This window comes from Centropristis striata, chromosome 5 (genome assembly GCF_030273125.1).
Source record: "Centropristis striata isolate RG_2023a ecotype Rhode Island chromosome 5, C.striata_1.0, whole genome shotgun sequence".
Classification (NCBI taxonomy): Eukaryota; Metazoa; Chordata; class Actinopteri; order Perciformes; family Serranidae; genus Centropristis; species Centropristis striata.
The window spans coordinates 3,234,301-3,248,862 of NC_081521.1; the positions used below are offsets into that span (position 1 = coordinate 3,234,301).

A 14,562-nucleotide genomic window follows, 5' to 3' on the forward strand; every position below is an offset into this window, starting at 1 on the left:
ATCTGTGAGGTTGTGATGTCACAACTGTACGATATATAAGTAGAACGTGTTGCTGTAATGCAGTTACAGTCATTCCCCGGCTGATAGAGGACCAAGTACAGGGATGTGGTTCTGGGGGTCACTGGGACACCCCAGGGGTCCTTTCGAGGGCCCTGGAATTATGAATTTATCCCTCTATGGTTATCATTATGATGCCAGTTAGGAAAAATATGTTTGGGTTTTTTGGTGTCTTGAAATAGACTTAATAAACATAATCTGAAGAAATTTTATAATTCTTTTTTTGGGGGAGAATTTTTTGGGGTTTGTTGTCCGTAGGCAACATTGTACCATAACGGTGCACAAATTAATTTTAACATCGTTTATTTAATAAACATGTGTAAGAGCAAAACAATTCAAAAATGCAGTAGCTTCAACAGGGTACAATACATAACATTTTAAATTTAAAAACATTATAAAAGGAACTTTTTTTTATAATTTTACATCTTTTTTGGGGTAATTTGAAAAAAAACGGTAATTTTCACATCTTATTTTGGTAATTTTACATATTTTTTTGTAATTTTACATATTTTTGGGGATAATTTGGGGGTAATGTAAACACATTTTTTGTAATTTTTACATCTTATTTTGGTAATTTTACATATTTTTTGGGTCATTTTAAAACATTTTTTGTGGTAATTTTACTTTTTGGGGGGTAATTTTACATCTTTTTTTCTATTCAATTCAATTCAAATTCAAAATAACTTTATCTGTTCCCGAGGGAAACTTCAGAGTCTGTTACCTCTGTTAGAATGAGACAGCCTGATGGCTGTAGGGTTAGTGTTAGCCACAAGGACATATATTTTATGCAAATTAAGTTACGGACGTAAATTAAGTAGTCAATGTAGAAAAAGTCAACGTTAACTTGGGCGGGGCACGTTCAATCTAAAAACAATGTGAACTATTTTTTGCTTTTCTTCCCGGGTTTAGCGACATTTTCTTGAATCAACTTCTATACTTGCAAAGCAAAAAAAGTGTAGTGATAAGAGGCAAATTGACTTATTGAGTTCTTCATGTGCCGGTTGGTAATATGACGGTGGTGAGTGTTGATGGGTGTGACAGTGTTTAGAGCAACATGTGACACTCCCAAGATGAAGCACATGCTAGTGAGTCTGCTGTTTACACACACACACACACACACACACAGTAGTAACGAGAACAGCCTGGTTGGTAATAAACTGACGTTATTTGTCCATTTTATTGGGATCTTGAAACATACAGAACATGACATGATTCATACAGCAAATACAGTGGTGGATAGTAACTAAGTACTTAAGTATCGTTTTGAGGAACTTTTACTTTACTCGAGTATTTCCATTTTATGTAACTTTATACTCTACTTCACTACATTTCGAGGTAAATATTGTACTTTATACTCCACTACATTTAGCCGACAGCTTTAGTTACTTTACAGGTTGAGATTTAACATTAAATATATGATTAATTTTAAGTGATTAGCCTTTCTTTTACTTAAATCGTATAACAGTATATCTTTTAGAGTCCATGAAAGCACCGGCACATTACTTCTCCATGACGTGAAAACATAAAAATGAAGCAACATTGAGTCTTTCCATCAGCTTCCCTCTAAAGTTCTGGCTTGAAACTCCGATACCAGATTTTTTTGTATTACATTCTGCCAAGTAAAACCGGAGATAATGTCAAAAATATTTAGTATAAAAATATAGGACTAGAGATCATCCTCATTTTACCAGTTATATGTAATATTTGAAACCTGTGTTCATATTTACAACATTTAAAATTCTGTGTATTGAAATATCATTTTCAAGATCAGATTTTATTTTTTTCCTTTGTTTCTCCTGGGTTCAACATTTTTATCAAGTAAGTCAAAGTTAAAAATTAATTATCAGGACATATAGGTGAGGTAACGCTGAAAAAACTGATACCAACATGGCATGGTGAAGATATTTTACAGATTTTTTAAAGGATATAATAGGGTTAAAGTGATTAGACTTTCTTTTAATTAAATGTTATAACAGTATATCAAGTAATTAAATGAGTCCTATCTTTACAAAATTAAAACATTTCTTACATAAATGCACCAATACAAATAATAAAACAATAATAATAATAATAATAATAATAATAAACAATCTGAGTGGGTCCATTCTGCATAACGAGTACTTTTACTTTTGATACTTTAAGTAACTTCAGTAAGTTTTGAATGCAGGACTTTTACTGTAGTGGAGTAATTTAACAGTGTGGTATTAGTACTTTTACTGAAGTAAGAGATCTAAATACTTCTTCCACCACTAAGCAAGTATGAGTATTGGATAGTCTGGATATTCTGTAATGTAGGTGGAGACAAGAACATATTTGGTGTAGTCATGCATCAATTGAGCTCATGTTTAGAAAATGTATAAATTAAACAATATTTTATACCTGTTCCAAGGTGTAACCCCACCCAAAATAATAACGATTATTTTTAATATTGATTTCCTGCTAGTTAACATGTTTCGGTGCCTATGGCTGCAGTTATTTAAACTGCAATACATCAAACACATTGTAATTCTTAAAAGTATGCATAATTCACACACTGCAGATTATTTGTTTCTTACCAAGATAAAACAATTTGAAGTGTTAGATAATTTATCTTGTTTTAAAGAAGATAAGAAATCTTGTCAAGGTAAATTATCTGTCCATGCAGCAAGATCATTTCCCTCAGATTTAGTGTTTTTATCTGGTTTTTAGACTAAACACCTTTTTTTTGCAGTGCATCAACATATGAGAGACAGAAGTTGCACATGTGAACTCTGTGTTCATGTCGTCTACACCAGAAGAAGAAACCCTGTAAAAGGACCCTCATGAGGAAATGTTTGGAATATCTCCTGTGGGCCTAATAACAATGTCATAATTGTTCAGCTGATCGTCCAGACGGCTTTACTCGGCACACTTCATTCACTGAAAGGTCTAAAGCACAGAACTATAATCCATCAGATTAAAACTGTGACTAATTTTCTTACATGTTGTGGGATTAAGGATTATATCAGTATAGAATCCAAGTAAGACGTGTTATGAAACAAGACACAACCCTGGCCTGTAATATTATCACTGACTGCTCTACACAGAGAAACATGGAGGAGAAAACTAGTTTTACAGTAGAAACAGCCTCAGTCAGAAGAATCCTCCAGGTGATTAGATCTAGAAAACCTGATCTAATCACAGCTGAGAGTGGAAAAAATAAGTAGCTATGCACTGCAAATTATTTGTTTCTTACCAAGATAAAAAAAAACAACAACTTCTATCTTGTTTTAAAAGTTAAAAGTTCTTATTTTAAGTGTTCAACATGCTTATTTCTAGATTTAATCATTTTAATTTACTGTTTTATCTGTTTTTTTTTCATAATCTTTATCTTAATTTGTTAAGAATATGTTTAAAATATGTACTTGCTTATATTTAGTGTATTTTACTTATTTTGAGGCTGTAAAAAGTTTTTTTTTTTAAAGTAATCTCATACTAGATTACTAGATTGCTTATTCTGGAATGGGTCTTAAAGAGACAGGCGCTAAAACGGAGCGTTTCATATAGAGGATGAATACTGAAATACCAAAAGTATGAGAAAATGATGTGCATGTCTTTTAACATTGAAGCATGTAAACATGTTGTAGTAAAACTCCAAAAATTAAGTATGAAACTGAGGAAAAACGAGGATCAAAAGACCCCTTTAATCTGCAGTTTCATCCACTTTACACATAATTTAAATGTATATTAAACACACCATATTGCATGAATTTAAAAAAAGTTAAAAGCAGAATAAAGAATTTAGCCACTGCCTTAATTAGTGTGGGGGACAACAGCAAAATAAATCCCAACATTAAAGCATAAAAATACCAAATAAGTATGAACCTGTTTGTCCCCTTTAATGTTCATTACTGCCCTATATATTTTTTTTTTCATAATCTTCAGCTTAATTTGCTAAAAGTAAGAAAACAAAATCTGTAATTGCTTATATTTAGTGTATTCCGCTTATTTTGAGGATGTAAAAAGTTAAATTTTTAAGTAATCTCATTTTAAAACCAGCATTTCATGCTTATTTTATGCTTATGTTTGGTATATTTAACTTATTTTGGGGCTGTAAAAGTTACTTTTTAACTAAGCTTATTTTAAAACTAGCATTCTATGCTTATTTTATGCTTATTTTATGCTTATGTTTAGTATTTTTTCACTTATTTTAAGGCTGTAAAAAGTTACATTTTTAAGTAATATTATCCAAAAACCAGCATTTTATGCTTATTTTATGCTTATGTTTAGTATATTTCACTTATTTTGGGGCTGTAAAAAGTTACTTTTTAACAAAGCAGATCTTTAAACCAGCATTTTCGGCTTATTTTAAGGCTTCTAAATGCATCTGTAGACATGCTAATTCTTAGATTTAACAATCTTAATTCAAGAAATCTTGTCAAGTGAATATATATATATATTATATATATAATAATAATAAATACCAAATAAGAATGTTTGTCCCCTTTAATGTTCATTACTGACCTATGTATTTTTTTTCATAATATTCAGCTGAATTTGCTAAAAGTAAGAAAACAGAATATGTAATTGCTTATATTTAGTGTATTTCACTTATTTTGAGGCCATAAAAAGTTAAATTTTGAAGTAATCTCATTTTAAAACCAGCATTTTATGCTGATTTTATGCTTAAGTTTAGTGCATTTCACTTATTTTGAGGCTGTAAAAAGTTAAATTTGAGGCTGTAAAAAGTTAAAATTTTAAGTAATCTCATAAAACCAGCATTTTATGCTTATGTTTAGTGCATTTCACTTATTTTGGGGCTGTAAAAGTTACTTTTTAACTAAGTATGAACCTGTTTGTCCCCTTTAATGTTCATTACTGCCTTCAGTTATTTTATCCGGAGAATAAAATCCTGGTAATTCTATATCATTTCCTGGCTTTACAAGTACAAATCTTAATTTGCTTTAGTAAGACCACCGAGCACAGTGCAGCATGAGGGAGGAAGTAGGGCATCCTGTCTTTGTAAATCATGGTGTTAAACACACACACACACACACACACACACACACACACACCATATAAGTTAGTGTGGTGGTTTATGTGACGCAGGACCATCTTCTTGACAGTTTTTCTGGCCTAAAGTCTTCCTAGAATCAAGAGGCTGTTTGCTGTTTGCAGCTGTTCACACTGAGTCACGTACATATTTAAATCGTAACGTCACATACACTAAGTGTGGTCAACATTATAACGGTTCTCCGTTTAATCACACATTCTGGGAAACCATAAAGATTTATGCAGGAGCTGCAAAAAAAAGGGAAGATTTGTATTCAAATAATGCATTATTACACTTAGAAGGAATAAAAACTAAAGATAAATACCTACAGTAATAAATAGCAGTTAAATCCCTATGGGAGACTGCATTTTCTCGATATGACAATGGTACTTTTTTTTCTTGTTTTTGTCCACCTCTATCTCGTCCCTGTTTTTCTGAAAGATACTTCTATCTGCATAAAACACTTTTTTCAATCTTTTGATGCAGAAACTGACATTTGTTCTGAGTTTCACTAGCACTTCTCAGTGTTTTTCCCCACTTTCAACCGTCCTTTTTGTTTCCACACAGCACAAGCGTGTGTGTGTTTTATCCTTTTTTCCGATCTCGGCGTCAGCCGGGTCAACTACTGATGTTTCAGACCAATATTGAAACCAAGAAGCGTGCGTCTGTCGATGGCGCTCCATCGGCCGCTCGCTCACCCTCGGGTGCCTCTGTGAACAGGGGGAGCCCAGCACCGTTCCCAGAAACCCTCACTGCGTGGGTGTATAGATTCACACAAGTGTGTGTGTGTGTGTGTGTGTGTGTGTGAGAGAGAGGGACAGTTGTCTGCTGTGTGTTTGTTACTTGTGTCTATGTGCATTGCTATAAAATGTGCAAGTGTGTGCACAAGCTTGTGTTGGTGTGCATGCATGTGTATGTGCGTGTTTGTGTGTGTGCATGTGTGTGTGTGTGTGCATGTGTGTGTCTATGTACACGTGTGTGCATGTGTATGTGGTTGGTCCATTCAATTACACAATCTACCATGCAGTCTGAATCACATCCGGTTTCGAGCTGAAAATAACAAAACCACAGGGTGACAGAAAAGCAGCGCAGCAGGCAACCGCCCACAGGGAGAGAGGAATACATACATACACACACACACACACACACACAGTCCAGCAGTGGTCAGTTAGGAACCAGCTCTTTAAGGGAAACTGTAGAGGTTGTTTGTGGAAAGTTCTCCAACGTATAGTAGAGACTATGTGAAGAAGGGCTCTCTAAGGTCGCCTTAAATGGAGAAAACATGAGAAAGTCCTCTCTAAGGTCGCCTTAAATGGAGAAAATATGACAAAGTCCTCTCTAAGGTCCCTTTAAATGGAGAAAACATGACAAACTACTCTATAAGGACATCTGAATGGAGAAAACATGACAAAGTACTCTCTACGGTCCCTTTAAATGGAGAAAACATGACAAACTACTCTATAAGGACATCTGAATGGAGAAAACATACCAAAGTCCTCTCTAAAGTCCCCCTAATTGGAGAAAACATGACAAAGTGCTCTCTAAGGTCCCCTCAAATGGAGAAAATATGACAAAGTCCTCTCTAAGGTCCCTTTAAATGGAGAAAACATGACAAACTACTCTATAAGGACATCTGAATGGAGAAAACATACCAAAGTCCTCTCTATGGTTGCCTTAAATGGAGAAAACTTGCCAAAGTCCTCTCTAAAGTCCCCCTAATTGGAGAAAACATGACAAAGTACTCTCTAAGGTCCCTTTAAATGGATAAAACATGACAAACTACTCTATAAGGTCCCCTTAAATGGAGAAAATATGACAAAGTCCTCTCTAAGGTCCCTTTAAATGGAGAAAACATGACAAACTACTCTATAAGGACATCTGAATGGAGAAAACATGACAAAGTACTCTCTAAGTTCCCCTTAAATGGAGAAAACTTGCCAAAGTACTCTCTAAGGTCCATTTAATGGAGAAAACATGACAAAGTACTCTCTAAAGTCCCCCTGATTGGAGAAAACATGCCAAAGTACTCTCTAAGGTTGCCTTAAATGGAGAAAACTTGCCAAAATACTCTATAAGGTCCCCTTGATTGGAGAAAACATGATGAAGTACTCTCTAAGGTCCCCGTAAATGGAGAAAACGTGCCAAAGTACTCTCTGACGTCCCCTAAAATGGAGAAAACCCATATTTGGTATCCATTTTTTCTTCACCTATATGATCTGACAATTATTTTCTCACTTTAACCAACTTGATCAACATATTGAGCCCAAAAATCATGAAATCCGAGTTGAGAAATTATACTATTTACTACAATAAAAACCACAAATAGGCTCAATTAACTGTTTTGGAACTTGAAAATGTAAACATGGAATACAAATATGAACAAATAAAAAGGTAAACATTTAAATATAATAAAACTATGTCCAAAAAAGTCCCATAAAGACATGTATATTTATAGGCTTTTCCCCCTATTTAGCTGCAACTCTTCAAAACAAACTATGTGTGAAATGACACAGTGAGCTACAATAACGCTCAAATATTTCTGTACTATCAAATTAAACTATCATATCTTTGGTTTTACATGAGCTAGGAATGTCAAACAAAAACTGGGAGAAAGTTTCAAGTCTGTACTTTAGAGTAAAGTTGATAGCAGCGCTCCATGTGACCTAGTTTTTTATTTATAGAAACGGTTAAGTACATGCAAAATATGATTATTCCAAAAGAAACTGTAAATGTTTATACTGCATGAGGCTATTGACTTTTTATGATAAATCAAATATCAGTCTCTTGTTGCTGCTGTCCAAAGGAATCCCCCCTGCTATTTGACACATTACAAAGAAAATTGTGGTGTGCAACATTTCGAGCTTCAGCAGTTTCAGTCAAACCTTAATGTAAATGATTTAAGGCATCAAAAACAGTCAGTGTGACGTATGTAGCTGCTCGTCAGTACTATATGGGGCAGGATGTGGTCAACTGTGCGCTACACTGTTGCCTCCCACCTGCAGAGATGTGCTCCTGCTACAACACCACATTTCACATGAAAAGAGATCTTTCACAAAATACAAAAGTGTCGACAAAACTACATCGAAATCCTCGCAAAGCGCCAGTCAAAAAAAAAGGTGTTGAAATGCACAATGCATAGAAAATAACCAGAGCTGGGTGTCCAACCTCAATATTTTTTGCAGCCAAAATGTGCCTGTAAAACCAAATATAGGACACTATAGTAATGAAAGCTGCCATGAATGTCTAAAGTAAAGTAAATCTGATAGCTCCTTATTTAAATTACTTTTTATAATTTTATTACCTCCGCAATGGAGATTATGTTTTTGTTTTTTGGTTGCTGGTTTGTTTGTCAGCAGGATCTGATAAAACCACTGGCCTGATTTTCATGAAACTTATATATGTAGCCAAAAGATACCACAAAAACGATATTATTGTGTGTATATATATAGATATATATCTATATATATATGTTTTTATCCTCGTCAGTCAGCTTGTATCTTCCTGTAATGAGGTTATAAAAATCTGAACACAATTTGGGGCATCGAGAGGAAATTTACTGCCAAATAAAAAGTTAATTTATGACTCATTCACATACGTTCAGACACAAGGAAACATACATTTACTTATCTCGCTTAATTAAGCCTTGTTTTGTGTGTGTGTGTGTGTGTGTGGGGGTCTGTGTGTGTTCCTCAGTTTTTTCTGTGAGCAAAACAATATTTTTTTTAATTTTTTTTTATTTTTTTAAATGCATTACTCCACTGTAAAATAACGCAATCTTTTGTGTTTACTGTTTTTTGTGTGTTTTTTTGTATTTTTTTTGTTTTTATCTGTTGTTGTTTTGTTTTTTCTACATTTTTTCAGGGTTTTTTTGTGTTTTTTGTTATTTTTTATGTTTTTCGTGTATTTTTTGTAATTTTGTGTTTTCATCAGTTTTTTTTATTTATTCAGTTTTTTTGCGTTTTTTGTTATTTTTCTGTTTTTTTGTGTTTCTTTTTAAAATGGAATAAAATGGCAATCTTACAATCTTAAACGTGAAATCAACAGTGCTAATATAATTTTACCGTAATATTACAAAAAGGTGCACCACATTACACTACACCTGACGTTTTTTAACTGTAAAAACAAAATTTTTTTTACAGTGTATCCTCCTCAGTCAGCTTGTGTCTCCCTGTAATGAGGTTATAAAAAGAAGAACCTGAACACAATTTGGGGCATCGAGAGGAAATTTACTGCCAAATAAAACCCCAAATTGAACATTGAAGTTAATTTATGACTCATTCACATACGTTCAGACACAAGGAAACATACATTTACTTATGACTGTGTGTGTGTGTGTGTGTGTGTGTGTGTGTGTGTGTGTGTGTCCCTCAGCCTTCTCTGTGAGTAATTATGTGTCTGATTCTTTATCTCCCATGTGTGGACAGTGTGTCGCTGTTAAAAACACAGCAAACGCGCTTGTATAAACATGAATGAGCCTGTTTTACGTAACAGACGGGGGTATGACCTGTATTTCCACTAATTATGAAACACAGTTTGGTCCCAGTAAGCTGTTTTAACACAGAACAGGCTTACAGTCAGTGGACGGATAATGGAATAAAACACAGACGGAGGGAAGAAATGAGAGAGGGAATGGACAAGGGAAGGGGTAAGAAAGATAAAAAGGGACTGAGGAAGAGGAGGAAGAGGAAGAAGAGAGAGATAGGAGGAGGGAGAGAGAGAAAGAGGAGCTGAGAGCGCTGTAATAATGTTTGGCCTTGGTCTGCCAGCGGGGTCCTTCCCCTTAAGAAGCCAACAGGAATGTGAAGAATGCTGCATGAGAAGAAAAAAGGAAAGAGAGCAGGAGAAACAGGGGAGGATGATGGGAAAGAAAGAAAAGCAGAGAAGGAGAAGAGAGGAGGAGGAGGAGGAGGAGGAAGATGAAGATATGAAGGGGAAATATGAGACTCTGAGGAAAAGACTTATTATCTTTAGTGAGCTGAGTAAACACACATAAGAACAAACACAGTTAACCCTTTGGAGTTTGGGGCTGTTTTGTTGGTTTTTGACTCTTTTTTTCATTCTGCCTGTATATGCAACTTAAATAATGATCATCATGCCATGCTGGTATCATCTTTTTCAGCTCAACCTCACCTCATTATTATTTTGTCATTTTTTGACTTACTGGATCAACATTTTGAAACACAAAAAATACAAAAAACCCACAAAAAACACAATTTTCTTTACAACAAAACAACAAAAACCACAAAAAAAATTACATAAAAACCACAAAAAAAATTACAAAAAAACCTAACTTAACAAAATTAACTAAAAACAGACTTTTTTGGTTTGTATTTTTGTAATTATTTTTGTGGTTTTATCAATTGTTTTATTTTTTCATTTTTTTGTGTGGTTTTTTTATTATTTTTTTGTGTTTTTTTACGTGTATTTTTTTGTGTTTTTATGTGTTTTTTAAATATTTTTTTCATTATGTTTTTTTTAATGTGTGTGTTCTGTGTGCTTTTATGTGTTTTTTGTAATTTTCTTGTGTGTTTTTGTGTGGTTTTTTTGTATTTCTTGTAAAAAAAAAAAAGTGTTTTTTTGTACATGCAGAATGAAAAAGAGTCAAAAACCAACAAAATAGCCCCAAACTCCAAAGGGTTAAAATAAGCAGGCCGCAAAACATTTTTGGGGGAAAAACCTCCAGATATTAATGCACCATGTGTTTGTGTGCGTTTGCATACTAAAGTATCAGGGTGTGGTCGGCTGCAGAGATTTATAAATGCAGCGGGATTTCCTTTTTAAACTTTCTCGTTGCCAGAAATCCTTCACACCTGCAGTAAAACTCTCTCTCTCTCTGTTTCAGTGGAAAAGTCTGCTTGAGTCTTGTGGCAGTCAGTTGATAATCATGAGATCACGCAGACGGACTTGGACATGGGCGATAATGTGGAGGTTATTTAAAGCTCCGAGGACGCAGAATGCTGCCGTTGAAGCAAATTACACATTAGTCCTCCAGAGACTCAGAGCTCACTGAAGACTCTCAGTGCTGCTCTGCAATAGTAAACGCTGAGTTAGCACCAGGATTTGTTTTAGCATATAAAACATGAATTAAATTTGCTGCAATCTGGATCTAGAAGCTGAGTTATCACACTCACTGCACTCAAAAACGTAAATGTACATTTATCGCTTAATAAATGAAGAAAAGCATCTATATTTTACTCTGACGTACACAATATAAAATCAGCCCAATCTCACCAATCTGCATACAAATAACACAACTTTAGACCTTTAAATTATGTGCAATGCAAACGCCAAAATCCAATTTTAAGTGAACTACAAGTAGTTTTATTGAAACTGTTTATTTAAGTGAACATAAATACTGTAAAACAACAGGAGAACCTTTTTTTAAAAATAATTAAAGTGTAAAGTGCACATTTAAATTAAAAAAATATCTTAAATAAAAATAGCCTATGAAATAAAATAGGCCATTTTTTCTGAAATAAATATATTTATATGAGAAAAGAATAACACATATTAGAAAAAAAACTAAATATGATAATCTGAAATAAAAAAAAAATAAAAAAAAATAAAAAATGTATATGAGAAAAGAAGAACACATATTACAAAATAACTAAATATGACAAACCCCAGTAAGGGCAGCATTTATATATAAATAAAGAAAAAAATAGTTTTTCTTTTCAGTATTATTGTTTTTATAATTAACTAGGAACACCTTATAAATTAAAGAAATATTACGTTTTTTACATTTTATAATAAATATTTATTTAATTTTATTTAAATATTTAATATTTAGATTTAATGTTTTATTTTAATTTTAGAAATATTTAAATTAAAAAAACTAATTTCAAATTTTAAATAAAAATAGCCTATGAAATAAAATAGGCATTTTTTTTATATCAGAAAAGAATAACAAACATTCCAAAATAACTAAATATGACAAACCTTAGTAAGTGCAGCATTTATATATAAACAAATATATACTTTTTAACTATATTAATATATGCGATATGGTCTAATTCCATATCACATTTGAAAATATATCGATATATCTTTTATATCGATATATCGCCCAGCCCTAACTTCATGTTCCAGTCCTTATAATGTTCTCTATTTTTTTAGTTTATGTATACTGATTTCATCACATTGTTTGCAATGACACTTATTTGTCAGTTTATGAGGCACACCTAACTAAAACTAATGCAGTATATATTTTTTATATTGACATATCGCCCAGCCCTAATACATACAGATTTTCCCATGCATTTACATTACACTGCGTATAAAGTGTAAACATAAATGGAAACCTAAACAAGATGCAGTCAAACGTTCCCTCACAGACTGAACACACTCTAAATGTTTCCCCGGTGTGTGTGTGTAGGTGTGTGTGTGTGTGTGTGTGTGTGTAGGTGTGTGTGTGTAGACAGAGTGAGTGTGGTGACATGTGTCGTCCACAGAAACACACAATGGATCGCTGACAGACATTTTCCACAACAGAGCAACGGTGTCATGAGTTCACTCATCACTCCCCAGAGGAGAAACAAAGACTTTATTATAGACATTTAGAATAGTGAGAGTGACACGTCTGTAGATTTTACGGTGAAAAACTGCTAAACCATGACAGTAAAAGACCGTAAAATGATAAATGAGTTAATTCAGTTTCAGTAACAATGAAACACTGTAAATGTTTATATCAGCCAAAACAGTATTTTTTACATTAAATACTACAGTATATTTCTGTTAGAGATATGGTGTTTAGTACATTTAAAAGTTAGAAAAAGTATGTTTTACAAAAAATAAATGCAAAAATTTATGGCTTGTATATATATATATATAACAGTATATTTTTGCTACAAACACGGTGCCAGTGGATTTTACAGTGGAACAGTGTTTTTTTTTATGGTAAAATTGATCCGTTTATTATTATAACGGCAAATAAATCGCATTTTTGAGGGCTTTATCATATTCCAAAACTCACCAAACTTGGGACAAATTTCAATCCCGTTCGAAAATGTACGTATTTCATTGGTTTCAGAAATGGGCGTGTCTAAATGACCTACTAGTGCCCCCTAGAATTGAGCCCCTAAAACAAGTTTGTCGTAGAGTCACGAAATTTGGTACATCCATGTATCATGGGAAGACGCACCAAAAAGTCTCAAGAAGCCATACCCAAAAACAAACAGGAAGTCGGCCATCTTGGATCGAAAATGGCGTTTTAGACGTTTTTCACCATTTCCACGCCGCATACTTTAACTAACTCCGACAGATTTAATCCGATCAACTTCGGACTTGTTCAGTACCATCAGAAGGCACAAAAGTTATTCAAAGCTTTGCAGACCGTCACACTATGTGGGAGTGGCATGGCGGCAAAATATGGTGTTTTGGCATAAAACATGAGACTGTATAACTTGACCATACATTGTCCAATCTGCCTCAAACTTGTCATGCATGATGATGGTTCATCACTGAACAGTTCTACATAACTATATGTCATAAAGTCCCGCCCTTTTTGATTAGCCACGCCCCCTTTTCCCAACTAATGAACCGTTTGTTGTAGAGACTTGTCAGTGTACTGAGAGAGTCCTAGATTACCTCTCCCCTTCAACTATCGCTGGATCTGGCATGGCTGTCTCCCCCAACCATTTTTTTGTTTGTTTCTTTTGGGTCCAAGGTGTTGATCCAGTAAGTCAAAGTGAAAAATATATTTAAAAAATCAGGTCATATCAGTGAGGTTGTACTGAAAATAATGATACCAACATAGCTTGGCAAGTAAGCTAATAACTTTGCATCCACTACACTGCTAGTAAGTATTTCATACAACTTAGAGTCCAAAATCCTAAACTATCCCTTTAAGTTGTACAAAAGGAGACTTCGTCAGCTGACAAACCCAGGTAAATAATGCCACCTAAACAGTTCGACAGACAGACAGGAGATCTGTTGGAAGTGTAGTGCAGGAACAAAGACGGGACAAAGATGGAGATTAGCTCTTAAATTCAAAGCCAAATGAATCTGAGGCTCTTTTTGGACGTTTGATCTGGTTTGATTGAAAGCGAGTTGAGGTCAACCTCCAGCGACAGCAGCAGCAGAGAGTGTAATGACGGGCTGAGGATCCCTTACACCAGCTGTTCTCTGTCTGTTTTAGTCTTTTTTAGTCATTTAATGTCTTTTTTGGTCATTTTTGTGTTTTGTTTTTTGTCATTTTGTGTCTTTTCTGGTCATTTTGTGTCTTTTTTGATCATTTTGTGTCTTTTTTTGGGTCATTTTGTTTCTTTTTTCGGGCATTTTGTTTCTTTTTTGGTCATTTTGTGTCTATTTTGGTAAATTTGTGTCATTTTGTGTCTTTTTTTGATCATTTTGTGGTCAATTTGATTCTTTATTGGGTAATTCTGTGTCTCCAAACAGACACGGGGGTCGCAGACAACATGCATGTTAAATTGGGGGTCGCCACTCAAAAAGGTTGAGAACCACAGACTGCCTTACACCCCGAGGATGTTTGGAGT

The 14,562-nt window shown here is 34.0% G+C and overlaps 1 protein-coding gene across 1 annotated transcript in view; it reads right to left on the minus strand.

Moving 5' to 3' along the window:
- Positions 1–14,562, minus strand: part of hdac7a (histone deacetylase 7a) — a 106,411-nt gene that overhangs the window by 78,938 nt on the left and 12,911 nt on the right. The gene's annotated exons all lie outside the window — the stretch shown is intronic.